Here is a 14,702-nt window from a genome sequence, read left to right as displayed (position 1 = left end):
GTAAGATATAAATACCTAGCGTATGATAATATGAGAATTCAATCATAGAACATATGATATCGATTTTTCGGGATAAAGTGTTCCTGTCCATTGAGTATCGATTTCAGTATAAGGTCAAGAGTTTGATTCGTTCTAAAACAAACAATGGTCTTGGTTTATGTTATAGTAAAACGATGAACGTATACTCTACAACATGTTCCATAAGTCATTGTAAGTTAACACTGTACATATTTTTTACGCAATAACTATTTTATTAACTTACTGTAATATGATAAAATAATTTTTATGGACTAAAATATGTGTTAATATAATTTAAGTTCCATCGCATTAAAAGAAATATAAAAGAATTTTATTATGATTACTATTATTTACAATTAAATCTAAAACATATTATGTTGATGTAAAGTAAAAAGTAGACATGGTCATATATTAGATAAATTTTTACAAATAAAAATTCATTCTATAACATGATAATAATATTTAATATAAGAGGTTAAAAAGGTTTTAAATCAAGTTTTTAAATATTATTATTAATCGGGTTTTGAATAGTAGTTAGTACCTACATAAATGATGTGTTTTCGATTTTTCGATATTTCAATTATATGTATATTATCGTTCTTTAATCAAACGACAAATATTATAGATATAATAATTTTCAAAATTATGAATTTTTCATGGAAGTATTTAGTTTTTACGAACTACTGGATACGTTTGACAAATGTTACTACACAAAACTCACTTTTATAATTATTTATTTATATTATCTACATATGATTATGTTAACAATAACATAAAAAGCTTCAAAATGTACATATTGATTATCGTGTTGTTAATTATTATATCATTCTAAAATCTCTACGTTAATTAATATTATGTGACAAAAGTGTATATATTTTAGTGCAATAATGTATGTAGCATGATCGAAGTACTTTTGATGAACAATAAACTGTCTTGTTCCTAATGTCAGAGCTACATAATGATTACCTAAAAGACCCAACCTCATCACTATTATATGTCATCGTCATTAATAGGGTATTTCATAAATAACGCAGTTTTTGAAATCCAGACTAATTTGTTATTTTTAGGAAGGTGTCACTGCTCATTTAATTTCTATTATTTGTGGTTGTATAGGATTTTAGTGAAAAATCAATAATATATTGAGTATTTTGATTATTTGTTGTCATGGACAGTATTATTTTCATTGAGTTTACCGGGGTTGGTAAATTGAGTCCCAAATGACCCTAATTCGGTAAATTGAGTCCCGGGGAAAAATAAGTAGTAGGTAAGTTGAGTCCCAGAAAAAATAAGGTAGTAGGTAATTTGAGTCCCAGAGAAAAACGATTTATATGCATTTAAAATTTAAAAATGTGCACTATAAAATTTTTATTTGTGATTTGGGCCATTCATTGACTGCATGTATATGATTTTGAATATAGCAACATGCATTTTTATTGCATTTTTATTAATTATATAATTATTGTTTATGCAATAAAAATGCATGTTGCTATTTTCAAAATCATATACATGATGCAGTCAATGAATGGCCCAAATCACAAATAAAAATTTTATAGTGCACATTTTTAAATTTTAAATGCATATAAATCGTTTTTCCTTGGGACTCAAATTACCCTTTTTTTTCCCCTTATTATCGACGACGCTTTCGGAACTGCTTGCACATTACGTCAACAGCGTCGCCAAGGACTCAAATTACCTACTGCCTTATTTTTTCCGGGACTTAACTTACCTACTACCTATTTTTCCCCGGGACTCAATTTACCGCTTTCAAAATGTACCAAACTTATCTCGGACTCAATTTACCTAGCCCAGAGTTTACAGGGTTTTTGATACTTTTTTTTTACAATTATTTTAATCAAATACCAAATATACATTCTACTTATATATATCATATTTATTATAGTCATAATCATCTGTCTACTTACCTATTACAATATTAAATGTTATAAATATTTTATCAGTTATCACCAAACATTCAAATTAGATAATAATTTTATATTATTATTCGAAGACCTATAAATAACAACAACGGATAAGGGTTTATAATTATTTCCTTGACGTGTAACAATACTTAAATACTTAAGCAAATATTAATAAAAAAAACTTACCCATTTCGTATGTTAAATCGTCGTCTTATGTATTAGTTTAGTCTATTCAACACAGCTACACACTAAATACACACACTAAAATCAATAGACTCGCAAACGGCCAACTAACGCGTTCAATTACTATTGCACTTTCATTAGGTAGGTTATTAATAACATTTGTATACAGTCAAATATTACATACACAAAATAATATTATTGTTCATTTTTATAGCTAGGTATACAGAGTGTTCGGAAAATAAAAGAATCAACTAACCATATACCGATAATACTACGTATTTTTGAATCATTCATCTAAACATTGAAACGGCAGATAATGTACTATTAAAACATGATAACCAAGTCCATTTATTTATTTGGTACTATAGATCTAAATATTTATTTAACAATCATGCAATTACTATGTAGCGTATTTTTTTGCTTGTAGAATTTCTCATTCCAAATGTTCGATTAATGTTAAAAGTTTTGATGAACTATTCCATTTTTAGTTGCAACTTGCAACTGCAGTTAAGAATATTATGTTATTGATATGATGATAATATTATGGTAAGAAAGTATAAATTATCTGTAAGACAGAATATCAGTTACAACGTGTATCTATATCAGATGCTAGGTTTATTATACAAAAGAAGAACAACGTATTACTCGTATTACTATCATCCTGTGTGAAGGTAGAAAGTAGGTATACTATGGGTATAATAATAATATGATAATATGTGTGTACATGAGTAGTACTATACTGAATGTGTACAAAATAGGAACCAAAAACTTATGAAGAATTTTACTTTCAAACGATTTACTGTGCTGTCAACGTTGGCTGTTGTGAATGAGAATTAGCTCGTCGTTGTTTTCTAAGGAGCCGCGCGCTGGTAGAATATGATATTATGATATCATGGTGTTTTGCTACTATTGTGATATATTATGAAAAACCTTTACTGACAGTTTGAAAGGGAAATGTTTCGTTAGCGTAATAATAAAATAAATAAATTTTAAATAACTACGCCAGAGTAATCATAAACGAACGGTAAAACGTTAAAATGTATTCACGGAAATTTCCTCATCAATAAATAAATAATTAGAAATAAACGAAGGATCGCATTCTCAAATATCTTCCTTCATCTGTAATTCATGTAATTTTACTCACTTTACTAACACTTTACTACATATACTGTGCATATGTCACTCTAAACATTATAAAAAGCTGGTTAATGCAGTCACTTATCTAATGTTCTTCAAACCAAAAACAATAAATTACTTCAACTGTAAACATCATAACAATAATTTAACATGTGGTATTTTAAAAACATGAATCACTTTGATAATCTGATTTTTAACATGTTGTATCAGTGTATCACATAACTAGAAACTCCAAAAATTTAAAAACATAACCTGATGTGAGATATATTTACTACCCAACTGAAACTCTATAGATTTATTTACATTATACTGGTATATTACTCATCGAGAGTATCATGAAAATTAAAATCGGTACTAATAAAAATAATAATTTTATCTTTTAAGATATAAGTTATTTATTCTAATGTATGTGATATATTATTACGTGTACAATTTAAATGTAGTAAATAAATCATCTTGACATCTTGAATTTCACAGTTTATCTTATTTTTTGTATTTTATTGTTATTCGGTTAACAATAAATAATTTTTTATTATGTAAATGCCAATTTATTTTCCAGCAATTTTGTACTATACTATTAGGATTTTTATTTTCAGATACAATTTAAGATTGCAATTTCAATTTTAAATTCTAATCATATTTAATTTAGTTTAATAGTATATATAAGTAAATACGTTTTAAACTATTTTTTTTAAATAAATAACGAGTATATTATGTTATATTATTTTCAGTAATCGTATATAAAGTTACATTATACAATTATTGGCTTATTTTAAGCAAAAAAATAGAACTATAGAATAGTAGAAAATAAAACTAATATTGCTCTAGTGTTACCGGAACCAATAGTTTACTAACACAAATAAAACAGCTCAGTATTCATCTATACTTTTAGTGATAAAATTTTTATGACTTAACATACCTAATAGTAGTCTATTTGAATACGGTTTATTTTAAGTACTCACTGTGCCTACAATATTACATATACATATATCTTACCTAAAAGTCATTTTTAAACTGTCGATTAAATAATATACTAAGTTGTAAACTATATTCATTATAAATGGAACACTGTGCAATGTGCATATAACTGTCTCATAAAGTAATAAAAATCGATGCTTGGGATGGTTATACAGTTTTTTAATAACTTTAAGTGAAATTAATGCATTAATGATGGTCTACACGAGTTCGTGCAAATCCTGTTCAATATTGGATTAGAAATAAAATAGTGAGTTCGTTTATAATAGTTGGGACAGTGACAGGGGCTGGCAAATGTAAGAATGTGTTGAAACTTGAGAATATCATCTGCGAGATGAGGCAAGCAGTTTATATACCAGTTAAGCCCCAAATTAAAATCATGAGCTAGTAAATAGCTGTGTATCATCCCAAAGCCTGGTAAATGAGATATTATGAAACACCATGGGAGAAACAAGAGTTAAGAAAACAAGGAGCTTGAGGAATATCAGCTATAACTAATTTATACCAACCAGATGAAGTTATGTGGACTGTCCATCACAGCTTTAATTAGAAATTCTTGATCTTAATTATATTCAAGATAATTCATCAAGCATACCCACCCCTCAAAGTTTATCCTTTAATATTGTATTTAATTTTCTGAAGTTAATTCAGAATTTCGTAATTTTTAAGTACCTTCTTTAATATTTTTGAATGCAATTTTATGAACATCGTTTATCACTAACAAACTTAGAAACATGATTTTTTTAATGTCAACCTACTTTTTAATGACAATTATTGAAAAATTCATTTTTCGAAATGTTGATATATAAATCGAATTTGAACTAGTATTTTCATAACTATATTTTTAAAGTATTGAGGATATAATGATCTGTAAAATATACGAATCAATATAAATATTTTATTATATGAAAAAATTATCTGAGCAAAATAAGTTTTGTTACTATTATTAAGTAGGTAATAAATTATATAGTAAATATTACATCTGTTCTATACTTTATGATATAAAAGATAAAATCATTATTGAGAACTATAATTCCGATTTGTATAATTTGGTCTCAAAAAAAAAAATCTCCTGATTGATAGTTAAAAGGAAAAAGAGTGGATTTAATTTAATAAAAAATAGATAGGTAGGTATATATTGACACATAATTATTCTTAAATTGAATAAAAATCAATGAATTTGATAATCTAACGTAATTTAAAGATTAAAAATTCATAATTTGTGTAAATAGATTTTCTAAAAATAAAAATAGATCAGGATGCTTGGAGAATTATCTTGTACAGAAATTATAAATATATATAATATATGTATAATTATGTATGTTATATGAAAAGAATTTCTAGTAAAAGAAGAATAGGTATCACCTCAGATTATAATTTGATACGACTTAGAATACTTTTGAGCAAAGAACGAGTATTTAATTTATATTGATAACTCTAAGCCCACAGAAACCATACGATAATTTACCATAGATGTAAAGTAATGCAAGTCACTAAAAGAAATTTTACAGAGACATAAAACACAATAATATTATAGGTACACTTAGTTTTTGTCAGTTAAAAAAAAAATTTTATTTAAAATTTATAATATGGCTTATATTCAATTGAAAATTATATTTGATAGACAATAAACATAAATAGTTAGTTACTATATTAGAAAATGTAATTCTTATATTTAAATGTATATAGTCTATACCTACTCATAAATCGTATTTAAGTAGTTGAATAAAAATAAATATGATTTAAAAATTCATGTCAAAAATGTATTTTAATTAGAAGTATGAGATGAGAGAGAAACATATTCACTATATATTTGTGTTTTATACTGGTTATTATGACTCCAACATTTTAAATTTATCAAATTATAAATGTTCCATCGTGTCATCAAGTGCCTATTAAAAACATAAACCAAAATTCAAATAACTATCTTAGGAATTTTACGATCTTTTATCTATTATCTTAAATATTTCAAAGATGAAAACATTCAACATTACATAATATTTGAATTATTGAATTGTACATAATAATTGCCGTAGGAAATGATAAAATGTAGAACAAATATTAATTTAATTTAAAAATTGATTGGATTTTTACCTAAGTGTTCAAACAAACTTTAAATTGAATAATATTTTAAAAAAAGTATAAATTGTATCTATATAATTGTATCGTTCTAAAAAACACTATAAATAAATAAAATAAATATTTGCCAGTCATTAATTATTTTTCAACGTTTTCAAAGTATTTGTAGATACTAAAATTTATATAATGTATTTAATTCAACGCATGATGTATGATACACACATTTCTATAGTTTCACTATTCATCGGTATAATTCGTCCTACAAAAATGATACGAAAACCATAATATTAACATTGGATTTAATAATATGATATGAAATTATTTATTTGTAACAATGGCCTTAAATTAACATGATTATCGTATGTGTACCACTAGAATATAAATGAAAAGAAAATTATTTTATATGACTGTACACAAGTGTCCTTGAGATGTACAACGTGTAGTGAATGTGAATGCTTGACATATTTCATTATACGGACACTTCCGGTCAACGGTCTTTATTAGCGAAGGAAAACTCGGAAGTACTAGAAAATGGAAAATACAGTATACCAACAGATACATTAGATGAAAAAAGTATACAACCGTAAAGAAACACGTATTTTCATACGTTCCTGTTGTGTTTCTACTTTAATACCAGTGTTGAAAAATACGCAGCACACAAATAATAATAATATTGTCATACCGTGCCTATTCCGTCATAAAATAATCTTATCGAATTCTCACATAAACTATGAGAACACCTTACTCAAAGGCTATACTTATCATCTGGTATTTGAAGACTCAAACGACTGTTATATTTTACGATTTATACAATATTTTTGTCCACATAAATTACAGTTAAAAAAAATCATAACAATGTTTGTTCTAATCAAGTATAATCGAACTATTGCAATAAATTATTCGGTAAAACATAATTGCAGGTCAATAAGCAGATAAATAATATATATGATTAGACATTTGAAGTAAATAAAATAAGGAAAATAATAACCTAGTATTATCACAACGTTGTTCTGTTTCTTACTTTATTACTCACCATAAAAGTATTATGATGTGTAGTGTGTAAACACACCAACAATGAGTTTCTTGTCCCATTCATTATTCCTCAAAAACAAAATCAAGATTCAAGAAATAAACTCGTAATTCCCAATAATTTAATGTAATGCCCAATAAAATTCGACATCGAGAGCGGTGTAGGGATAAAAATAATTCTGAAGAAATACCCATCTGTCCAAGTTAATAAATATACTGGGATACGAGTATTTATTCAGAGAAAACACTATGCAAACTGAAGAGAACATTAACACAAAATAAAACAATTAATTGGCATCGGTTCACTTTCTGTATTAAATAAATTAACCTTAAAAATGTTATGTTTTCATTATACAGTTTTTAAAAAAGAATTTAAATGTTTAGTCATTTAAAAAAAATAATTATGAAATATTATAAGTTATTAATTGTTTGTTGTTTAGCTTCAGTTGCTAAAATTAAATTATACAAATTAATTCAGGTTCAAGGAGAGTTTATTATTTTTAATTGGTTCAGATCTGTACTAAATTATTTACATTTACATGTATAAATAAAAATCGGGGGATTGTGAATACCTTGTTAAAACTAAAAAAATGTATTAATCTTATCTAGGAAATACTTTGCAGAATTTCAGAATTTTGAAACTTCATAGTTGATAAAATAAAATCGTGACTATGAATTTTATATATTTTTTTAATCCCTCTAAAAACCACTTATGTGAGAATAGTGGGGTATCGCGTTAAATTTGTTCCCATTGCTTCATAATTTTTTTTCTAATTTTTTTTTTTTTTGAAATTTCTGATAATTTATAACTTTTACCCTCTCTTACTTTATTTCAAATTCAAACTAAAACTAATTTTCTACCATAAACCAACTTCGAAGTAAATCAAAACATTTTTATTGCTCCTAGAAAGTAGAAATCAAACACAAACAAAACAAAACACATATTATAGACAATGGTTTACCACTTCAATAGTTGCTCCGCTTAGAATTTTAAGTAAATAAATATAATAAACGATTATTAATGGTCAATACTCAATAGGTAGTAAGATATGAATATTATTAAACAAATTTAAATAGGACCGGAATAAATAAAATGTAACAACTTGACATGCTCATTTAAACTATGTATTATCTACGCTACGTAGGAATAAATAATATGAAAACATAGTTTTAAATCATAATTAGAAGCTTCAAAGTATGATTGAATTGTTTGAATAATATTTTTCACATAGGTTGAGATTGAGTTTTATATAACAACTCAATGTTATCGATTTGTTTTTTACAAATTACCTACAAGGACACGTTTTTCTTGATAAAATGAAAACTTCAAGCGTCTTACATTTCCTAAACAAAAATTATTTTTTATGCTTTTTAATTAAAATACGAAATTCGGATACTTAATTTTGTTATATTATCTGATTACAGATTACTTTTAATTCATTTTTACATTATAATTTTAAAAGAAAATCAAATAAATAATCACGTTATACTGAAAAGTTGAATAAGTAGTAAAAATTAAAAATTGTAATTTATTTTTCGTTAAACAGATATTATACATTTTATAGGTATTAGTGAGTTAATTCAGAATGACTTGGATCTAAACAAGTTTAACTAGTTAATGTTTATTACTTATTAGAAATCAATAATATTTCAAACTAGCTTAGGTATAATATACTAACATCACATTATTTGCTAAATAGGCATGCATCGATAATATTAATTAAATATTTTTTTATTAATTTATGAAAATTTGTTATGCTTTATATTATAATATAATATTTTAAATACATTAAAAATAAGCTGAATACTTAACTTTTGTTCATTGGTTTATAGATTCGCATCATTAATGTTAAGTGTTATTAAAGTGATTAACTAAAAATTGGATTAATATTTAAATGAGCTAATACGGATTTGTTTTTTGTGTCATGATAATACTATATAGAGGTTAATTAATTTATAATCTATAACAAATCCTACATTATTATTGTACAATTTATAATGTTGTTACACTTTATTAGGATCTATTAATTATATTATCATTTTTAATTTATTTATATTTTTTTGTTAAAGGTGAAAAAATGATTGTATTAAACACAAATTTGAACTTCTAGAATTTAACTTATTAGTAGCAACATATTTTAATGTTAATTTATAAATGTGATATTTTAACATTTAACATTAGTTTAAAAAGTTTTTTCATTCTAACCTTCAAATAAATAAACGTAAGAAAACTCCCTTGTACAATCACAGCTAATAACTTTTAAAATATCTATGTAATTAATATAAATTACCGAGGTATGTAAAACTTTTGACGTGTATCTAAAATATAAATAGTAGGTACAATGGTAGTTTCAAAAACTAAATACCTACTCTATTACCAAAGTATTTTAGTGTACCTATGAGCTATACAAGTTATATAAATGTTGTTTCTGTATAATTCAAAAACTATACACGGTTTTAAATAAATAAATAAATATTTTTTGTTTTTGTATAATCGATAGAGTAATTAAATCACTTGATATAAGTTTATATTTTTAATTTAAACAATGCATTATAAACTACAAATAATTATTATAAATATTGGCACACATTTGATAATAATTCCTTAAAACGTGTGTAACATATTTTTTAAATAATTTATTATTAAGTTCCAATAAAAGATTAGATTAATAGGAATTCAAATAGCTAGGGCTTTGTTATTTAAAGTTTGACTGATTTTATCATGGTTTAGTAGGCACAATAATTTATTAAAAGTAAGAACGTATTTTGTGATAAAAGTATCACCTATAAAGGTACAAACTTATAATAGTGTTGTTACATTATAACGTTTGAAATTCGGAAAAACGACTGACGAACTTTTGGTTACTTCATAAATTCCCTAACTTAATTTCCAATATAGTTAATACAATTATTACGTCATAGATACGTATGCAATAAAAGCATTGTATCGACCAACCTATTAGTTTCTATATATTACAATGTAATATTATTATTAGGTACATTTTGTTCACGTTCTAAAATAGTTGAATATGTAAATGTATAAAAGTACCTATATGTCTCCACTTTCATATTATCATAATAATATTATTGTTATTTTTATAATATTGGTAGGTACTTATTGAATAATTTTCAGCAATGACTGAAATCGCCTTCATAAGATGTGCAACTCAGACTAATTAGAGTACTAGTGAGGTTACAACACACTAGGGCCCACGTCTTTATCAACAATCTAAAATTGTATAAAGTAGTCGTCTTCAGCACAAATATAGTTCATAATTTGTATAATTTTATTATTATTATCATCATACAAATTATGCGAAAATATATTATACAGTGGAACCTGAACGGGCAAAATGTCCTGGCCAAAATTATAGATATTCCAATATGCCTCTATATAAGATAATTTTTAATTTCCCTTTATTTGTCTGATATTTACGGGTTTCACTGTAATTGATGTATGACAAATATAATTTCCAGTTATGTAGTTATTATTTTAAACGAATTTCATATTAGGTATCGATGTCAATGATATATAAATATATAACTAATACAGTAATACCTACATACTTCATTAGCGAATTTTTTTCAAACAATTTAGTATCGTGTTTAAATGTTGATTTAACTTAGAAATTTGCCACACACAAACCACATTAAATCGGTCACCGCGACTTGTTCCCGTTGTAGTTGGGCTACCAAAACCACACGGTGGGAATGCACAAAAACTATGTTTGTTTCGTTCGGTGAACGTCAGATGAGGATGCTCCCGTGGACCGGATATCGCATATAAGCGGACCGGAAATTGAACCGTGCGTGTACAACACAATATAGTTTATTGATACCGACGGTCGGAGACCATTCTGTTATCTTACCTGTGTCGTGAGTAGTCGGCTACACGGCGGTTGTGGGCGATCGCGCTGGCATTCGGACTTCCCGGTTCAACGGCCGATCATGCCACGCATGGGGTATGTGCGTCACTGGCGACGAAACAGCAGACGGACACAGACCGGACCGCGAATAATACGACGTTTAATGATCGATGACGTATGTCGGTGTCGTGTCGTCGGGTGTGTTTGTGAGAGAGCAAGATTGAGAGTGTGTGTGTGAGAGAGAGAGAGAGGACGGACAGAATATATGGAACGAAAAACCGTCGAAATGAAGGTAACGAAAACGAAACAAATATCGAATACTATAATTACTATCGTATTATGTTATGATTTATCGACGAGCAGTGTGTGGTGTCAATCAGTTATTGGTCAGATATTGAATTTTTCCGACGATGCGCGGCCACATGGTACGCGTCGCGACCGGCTTGACGAATGAGTAGAGACCGCATCGCGCGACAGTCAGCGGGTTTCTCACGTGTTCCGCGGGTAGTATGATAGTAACAAGCCACGCCGGGGCGAAACACGCAGGCGGAGGTTTTTCGCGTAAACGCGAACGATCGGACGTGGCAAACGTTTTATTATTGCGATCACCACCGCCAACATCGCCACCGCCGCCACCGCCACCGTGGAGGTTTGAAACCCTCACGTCACACAATAAATATACGCGTACACCGCCGCTGCCACTTATTCGGCAATAAAATATATTTTCTACCATACGAAAGGAAATTGAGAGCTTATCAATAGGAACATAATATTGTCTACATACAAAGATATAAAGGAATACAAATAATACGAAAATAATAACAAAACGCCGAATCTGATGGGAAAAGCGTTGACTTTCACAGCTGATTCGGAATAATAATAATAATATGGTTTCTACTTATTACCATACGTCAAAAATAACCTTTGTATATTATAATATAGGTACCATACTGCCACAGATGAGTAGTCTTGTAATCTTGTGTAAATACAATAATGTGTTTATAGGCAACCGGGTCTTGCATGTTTAATGTTTTGTCTTGTCAACTATATATATTACGGGTGATGTTAACATTTGGATAGAGTCAACATTAGCCGGATATTACAAAATTATAGCTAACTGTTAACATTACTCACCATGGATATTATTAAATTTTGGTTAATGTTAATATTAATCGGATAATATGATATCATTCGAGAACTTTTGGATAATGTCTAACAACCATAAAAATGTATAAAATCATTTAAAATTATTAACAATATTGAATATATTCAAAGCACAATTAGAAATTACCATAAAATGCATAAAACGAAAAAATCAACAGTATTATAATAAAAAATAAAATGTATTAACTAAATCAAACTATATTATTAAGACGTCTTAATATTTTTGAATATTTGAATACTGTGGTTTATACAGATTCATAACCAGTAACTACATAATTATAAACATTTGACTTGAGCTGGATTGGATTTTAACTTTATTTGAAATATAACATAGTATTTACTTAAAAACATCATAGTTAACTACTAGGTAACTATTAATAATCAGTCAATCACAATGCGGACATTTCCAGAAATCGTGGTTCAGGATTCACGGAGCAGCGTAAAGTCGCATTTATCCGGTACGACCATTGATTATATAATATAATATTCTATAATCAACGAAACGACGAACTTTTGGTTTTCTATAGTCAAGTTGTTAACACCGAATTGATAACAGTCAGGGATAGATTACAGAGTGTAAACAGTTAACTCCAAAAACAATACTTTATTGTCATGACCCATTTTGCAATTCAAAATGGCACTAAAAATAATGGGCTAATAATGTAACATAATATGTCGTACTGAGAAATGCATAAAAACACCATGAAAGTCGGGTTTACAATATATTATGTCTAGTAGAAATACAATGAATATTGTTGACTTTTTCTTTTTATTTGAAATAAAAATTACGTTTTTACAATGATATTTTACGGTATTCTAATTTAAAATCAAATGTAATAAAATATTTTACGCATGTTTTTGCTATAACATTGTACGAATTATGCAGCTATGTTATGCGATTTGTTTGTAAATTAGCGTCTCTCTCAGTTATGATACGGAATAATATCATCTCGTAAAACATAAATAAAAAAATTATATTATTATTGCGCATACCTGCTGTTTCGGTAGACAACTGTTTAGTCTATTGAACATATTTTTAATATGCAATGTTATACAAAACAAATATAATAAAGGCCTTTTATTTATTGATATTATACCTTTATCTATCAAAAACAATATAATAATATATTGTGATATTATACGTTCGATGAATCATAAAATTTAAATTAGATTCGGTTATAATGTCATTACGATATATATGTATATACCAAGCGCAGCAAGAATTATCAGCTCATAACATCTAATTCGTAAGGAACGATCGGTGCAAGTTCAAAATTATTACCCAACTACTAATAATACTAACAAGGTAGGTATTACAATAATTTGATTTAGACTGTAATTTTATGTAGACGGTAATAATTTTTGTTTTAGAGCCATCTACGATATATTATAAATATGAATGCGAGGATATCATCACATATAGTAATATTGTTAATTAGATGACGATAGCGTGATTTGGTATTTTTCAGACTAATTTGAAAACATTTTATGCTGTTGAGAGGGTTGAAGAACTTGGTTATTATTACTCTATGATGCCGTAGATTTGTCAATTGCCATTTTGGATTGTTGCCTTCGGAGTAATGAGTTTTCTGTGAAATTTATGCGTTTTATGCTGGCTTCTTTAATAATAAATTGGGGATTCTGCCTCTCTCGATGTTGTATTTTTAATGTTTAGGTCATATTAAATATTTTTACAAGATTCTATAATAGAGTCCGAATTCTTTACACTAAAAACAAGTAAATGGGTCATTCAAAATAAAATGCTCCTTAAGTTTCACAACGTTCAAATTAATTGCTATATATTAATATATTTTTATCCTGAGTGTATGTCTTTAAAATTTTATTGGACATTTTTCACATTGATTTAAATAAAAGCGTACACAACTGCGTCTGTTCAGATCAATTTTAGTAGCCTTCGTTGACTGAGATTAGGCCATAATTTAGGAATATTCTTCCGTTTTCACGCTTCTTTCCTATAGACATAATTTATTTTTAATTTCATACTCATGAGTCATGACAACAAGTCTAGTGCAATTTTTAACATATTGTGATGATCAATAATATTGTTCAACTGTTGAATAGGATAAGATATTAGTATTTTTTCTAAAAGGAAGTTAGAATAAATATTAATATTTTCGTGATCTAAGTATTATTCCAATTTTATTTTAATCCGAATTTTAATAAACTGAATAGAGAAAAACAAAAATATCTATTGTGAGTAAAAAAATAGGTTGAGGTGATTCCCTATGGAAGTTTAAGAACAAATATGGCTGTTCCGAATTAAATAGGAATGGAAGGAATATTAAAAAAGGAACTATAATAATTTTAGATT

At 27.1% G+C, this 14,702-nt stretch overlaps 1 protein-coding gene across 1 annotated transcript in view; it reads right to left on the bottom strand.

The window, feature by feature from the left end:
* The window catches only part of SLO2 (slowpoke 2), a 198,300-nt gene extending 186,604 nt beyond the window's left edge, over positions 1-11,696 (bottom strand). The window contains exon 1 of the mRNA XM_089218918.1: positions 11,210-11,696. The gene's annotated coding sequence lies outside the window, so the exon portion shown is untranslated. The remainder of the gene's footprint in view (positions 1-11,209) is intronic.
* Between the last annotated feature and the right edge of the window lie 3,006 nt (positions 11,697-14,702).

The sequence above is a fragment of the Diuraphis noxia genome, unplaced genomic scaffold (assembly GCF_037042655.1).
Source record: "Diuraphis noxia isolate RWA-SAM2 unplaced genomic scaffold, SU_Dnox_SAM2 contig0002, whole genome shotgun sequence".
NCBI classification, from domain to species: domain Eukaryota; kingdom Metazoa; phylum Arthropoda; class Insecta; order Hemiptera; family Aphididae; genus Diuraphis; species Diuraphis noxia.
The sequence above is the reverse complement of the archived record's forward strand: the minus strand, read 5'-3'. Positions and strand labels throughout refer to the sequence as shown.